At 50.3% G+C, this 5,124-nt stretch overlaps 1 protein-coding gene across 1 annotated transcript in view; it reads left to right on the top strand.

The window, feature by feature from the left end:
- Window positions 1–685: 685 nt before the first annotated feature.
- shisa7b (shisa family member 7) overlaps window positions 686–5,124 on the top strand; it is a 25,187-nt gene continuing 20,748 nt past the window's right edge. Inside the window, exons 1-2 of the mRNA XM_056427358.1 lie at window positions 686–812; window positions 959–1,026. The gene's annotated coding sequence lies outside the window, so the exon portion shown is untranslated. The remainder of the gene's footprint in view (window positions 813–958; window positions 1,027–5,124) is intronic.

Genomic DNA, 5,124 nt, shown 5'->3' with positions numbered 1-5,124 from the left:
ATGTATTTATAATATAATAATATATATAATAAATACATATAATATACATTATATGTATATTATCTATATAATATTATATATTATATATATATAATATATACTGTATATATATACCAGGTTCAGGTTATATTATTATATATATATTATATATAATGTATATGTATATATAACAATATATATTATATATATTATATATTATATATACTATATTATTCATAATATATATATATTATATATAATATATAATTACAATATATTATATATAATACATAATATATAATATGTATCACTAATATTAATATTAATATTAATATACATTAACTGTCCGCCGCAACAGGTGCGCGTTGTACCAAAGGGTGACGGGGGGGGGGGGGGGGGGGCGCTCGTCTGCTGTGATTGGACCAGCGCACAGACCCCTCCCCCATCCCCCCGCCCCCCAGTACTTGAGGAATGTTCATGTCGGTCTCGCGCCATGTTGCCCAATCGATGACTCGGCCCGCGGACCCGCGAGAAGAGCAGCTCGCGTCGGAGGAGCGACAGCAGCGCGGCGCGCGGCGGAGCGGCGCACACGGAGCGGCGGAGCGGCACACAAGGAGCGGCTACACACAGAGACAGATGTGTGTGTTGTTGTGTGTTTTTTCTACTCGCCTTCTTTAGGCTTTTTATTTGTATTTTGTACTGAGAGACACGCGGGAGACGGGAGCGCGCGCGCCTCCACTGCGGCGCCGCATCGCCTCAGAACCGGATTACAATGAACCGCGGAGACACAACCCGGGGACCACGGTAGAGGAGGACCAGGGAGAGGGAAGCAGGTAACACACACACACACACATGTGGGGGGAACACACACCGGAGTGATATCACGCTTATACCCGTGCGTAACTTCAAAGATGGCACATCTGTTTAGGAGGGAAATCACAGTCTCTGGTGTTATGGCATATTTGGTTCTATATTCCAGTCAGAGGAGGTGAACCAGAGGGACGTGTTGCCGCAGCGTCTCTGCGTAAAGAGCAATAACATAATAAGGTATTTATTTTATGCATTGTGTATTTTATTGTTCAGTCGGTGCTGTGTTGCAGCAGCGTGTTGTTATTTATTATTCATTATTCATTATTTATTATTGATCATTTATTATGTATTATGTATTATTTATTGTGTATTGTTCTATTTGAAGGGCTAACGGGTTCCTTCACTCCTCGGCACAATGCAACACAACACTCCCATTTTGTGTTTCACCGCGGGCCCTGAATGCAGCAGCGGTCGTCCACCTGCAGCTGAAAACAATGCATGTGTGTGTGTGTGTGTGTGCGCGCGTGCGCGTGTGTTGCTACATTAAATGAAGCTGCCTCCTGAATGCTAATGCATCGCGTTCATGCTGCAAAGTAACTGCCCCCCCCCCCCCCCCCCCCTGCACCGCCGCCTCAGGGGCTCAGCCTGTACTTACTGAGTGTGAGTGTGTGTAGGTGTGTGTGTGTAGGTGTGTGTTTGTGTGTGTGTAGGTGTGTGTGGATGATATCACCGTGCACATGGTTAAAGGGCCATGTGGCTGAGGATGTGCGTTGCTTTTTTTTTGCTGCCGCACACACACACACACACACACACACACTGAGAGGAGAGAGAGAGGAAGGGGGAGAGAGATGGGGGAGGAGAGAGGAGGAGAGAGAGAGAGAGAGAGATGGGGAGAGAGGGATGGAGGGAGAGAGAGGGAGAGAGAGATGGGGAGAGAGAGAGAGGGAGAGAGAGAGAGATGGGAGAGAGAGAGGGGAGAGAGGAGGAGAGAGGAGAGAGAGAGAGATGGGGGAGAGAGAGACGGGGGGAGAGACGGGGGAGAGAGAGAGATGGGGGAGAGAGAGATGGGGGAGAAAGGGATGGGAGAGAGAGAGAGAGATGGGGGAGAGAGAGATGGGGGTGGAGAGGGAGAGGGAGAGAGATGGGGGGGGGGAGAGAGAGATTACAGGGCCATGTGTGGTTGATGTGTGTTTCTTTTTTAACGCACACAATCACAATCACTCACTCTTCTCCAGCGTTGACACACAGTGACTGATCTCATTGATCCTCTGTGTGTTCGTTATATCAAGATATTATTGATTTATTTGAAATGTTTTTTTATTTTTTTGAGGAACGAACAAGAATTTAAATCAGATTTACTCTGTTGGAAAAACGCGTGTGCGTGTGTGTGTGCGCGCGCGTGTGTGTGTGCGCGCACGTGTGTATGTGTGTGTGTACACCTTTCAATGGAGGCAAATAACGTCAGAGGCGCTTGTTGTTCCCCCGCTCGGTTTGAAGTCACGGCCCCTTGTTGTGACTCCTGGGGCCCCCGGTGTGCTCTTCATCTTCATCACCTTCATCTTCATCATCATCATCCTCGCCAGGCGGATCGTCTCGTCCATCACGGTAGTTTGATGAGTCAGCGGTGATTAATCCGAGAGGTGGTCCGGCCTCTCAGTGCCCCAAGAGCCGGAACAAAAGGGCCCACACACACACACACACACACACACACACACACACACACACACACACACACACACACACACACACACACACACACACACACATTCAACCTTCAGGAACAGTCGTATTCTCTGCTGTTCTTCCTGTTTCCCCGACTGCAGATTTGACACCTGGTCTCTAGTGGTCTCTGGTCTCTAGTGGGCTCTAGTGGTCTCTGGTCTCTAGTGGTCTCTGGTGGGCTCTAGTGGTCTCTAGTGGTCTCTAGTGGTCTCTGGGCTCTAGTGGTCTCTGGTCTCTAGTGGTCTCTGGTGGGCTCTAGTGGTCTCTGGTCTCTAGTGGTCTCTGGTCTCTAGTGATCTCTGGTCTCTAGTGGGCTCTAGTGGTCTCTGGTCTCTAGTGATCTCTGGTCTCTAGTGGTCTCTGGTCTCTAGTGGTCTCTGGTGGGCTCTAGTGGTCTCTGGTCTCTAGTGATCTCTGGTCTCTAGTGGTCTCTGGTCTCTAGTGGTCTCTGGTCTCTAGTGATCTCTGGTCTCTAGTGGTCTCTGGTCTCTAGTGGGCTCTAGTGGGCTCTAGTGGTCTCTAGTGATCTCTGGTCTCTAGTGGTCTCTGGTGGGCTCTAGTGGTCTCTGGTCTCTGGTCTCTAGTGGTCTCTGGTGGGCTCTAGTGGTCTCTGGTGGGCTCTGGTCTCTAGTGGTCTCTGGTGGGCTCTAGTGGTCTCTGGTCTCTAGTGGTCTCTGGTCTCTAGTGGTCTCTGGTCTCTAGTGGTCTCTAGTGGTCTCTGGTCTCTAGTGGTCTCTGGTCTCTAGTGGTCTCTAGTGGTCTCTGGTCTCTAGTGGGCTCTGGTCTCTAGTGGTCTCTGGTCTCTAGTGGTCTCTGGTGGGCTCTAGTGGTCTCTGGTCTCTAGTGGTCTCTGGTCTCTAGTGGTCTCTGGTCTCTAGTGGGCTCTGGTCTCTAGTGGTCTCTGGTGGTCTCTAGTGGTCTCTGGTCTCTGGTGGTCTCTAGTGGTCTCTAGTGGGCTCTGGTCTCTAGTGGTCTCTAGTGGTCTCTGGTCTCTGGTGGTCTCTGGTGGTCTCTAGTGGTCTCTGGTCTCTAGTGGTCTCTGGTGGTCTCTAGTGGTCTCTAGTGGATCTCAGACCCTGTCTCGTCCTCCCTGTATGGAAAGTGTGTCGTCTCTGATCCCGTATTACAGGGACATCATAGTAACATCTTTATTAACACATACATGCACACATATACACACATACACATACACACACGTACACATACACACACGTACAGACACACATACACACACATACACACACGTACACATACACACATACACACACGTACAGACACATACACACACACAGTGCGACTATTATCTTGGTAGCTTCCCATAATCACACATCCTCCATCTTTCTCTCCGAGGCTTCTTGACACAAACACACAAACACACAAAGACACAAACACACAAAGACACAAACAACACAACAACATCACTTTGTTGACTGTATTTTTGTTGTTGTTTCTAAACCCTTCCTCAGCCGGTGAGTCTTCGTCGCTCTTGGGGAGACTCGGGGTTGTTTTGTGCGACTGGAATAAACAACAACAACAACAACCCGCTCCTCCTTGACCTCCTCCTGGGAGACGTCACCGTGTTGACTTCAGCGGAAATATACAGAGACGAGAGGAGAGGAGAGGAGACAAGAAGAGAGAGGAGGAGAGGAGAGGAGACGAGAGGAGAGGAGAGAGGAGGAGAGGAGGAGAGGAGAGGAGACAAGACAAGAAGAGAGAGGAGGAGAGAGGAGACGAGACGAGAGGAGAGGAGACAAGAAGAGAGGAGAGAAGAAGGAGAGGAGACAAGAAGAGAGAGGAGGAGAGAGGAGAGGAGAGGAGAGAGGAGAGGAGAGGAGAGCAGGAGAGGAGAGAGGAGAGGAGAGGAGGGGAGAGGAGAGGAGACAAGACAAGAAGAGAGAGAGGAGGAGAGAGGAGGAGAGGAGAGGAGGAGGAGAGAAGAGAGGAGGAGGAGGAGAGAGAGAGGAGAGAGGAGAGGAGGAGAGGAGGGAGAGAGAGGAGAGGAGGAGGAGGAGAGAGAGAGAGGAGGAGAGGAGAGGAGACAAGAAGAGAGAGGAGGAGAGAGGAGAGGAGACGAGAGGAGAGGAGAGAGGAGAGGAGAGGAGAGAGGAGAGAGGAGGAGGAGGAGAAGGAGAAGAGAGAGAGGAGGAGGAGAGAGAGGAGAGGAGAGGGGAGAGGAGAGGAGAGGAGAGGAGAGAGGAGGGGAGGAGAGATGAGGAGGAGAGGGGAGACAAGAAGAGGGAAGAGGAGGGGGGAGGAGAGAGGAGCAGAGAGGAGAGGAGACAAGAAGAGAGGAGGAGGAGGAGAGAGAGAGAGGAGGAGACAAGAAGAGAGGAGAGGAGAGGAGACAAGAAGAGGAGGAGAGGAGAGAGGAGACAAGAAGAGAGGAGGGGAGAGAGAGGAGAGAGAGGAGAGAGAGAGGAGGAGACAAGGAGACAGGAGAGAGAGGAGGAGGAGAGGAGGGAGGAGAGAGAGGATGAAAGAGAGGAGAGGAGAGAGGAGGAGAGAGGAGGAGAGGAGAGGAGACGAGAGAGGAGGAGAGGAGAGGAGAGAGGAGCAGATGAGGGAGGAGAAGAGAGGAGGAGAGGAGAGGAGAGGAGACAAGAAGAGAGGAGA

This window comes from Pseudoliparis swirei, chromosome 1, assembly GCF_029220125.1.
Source record: "Pseudoliparis swirei isolate HS2019 ecotype Mariana Trench chromosome 1, NWPU_hadal_v1, whole genome shotgun sequence".
Taxonomy (NCBI): domain Eukaryota; kingdom Metazoa; phylum Chordata; class Actinopteri; order Perciformes; family Liparidae; genus Pseudoliparis; species Pseudoliparis swirei.
This window is presented reverse-complemented; position numbering and strand designations above follow the sequence as displayed.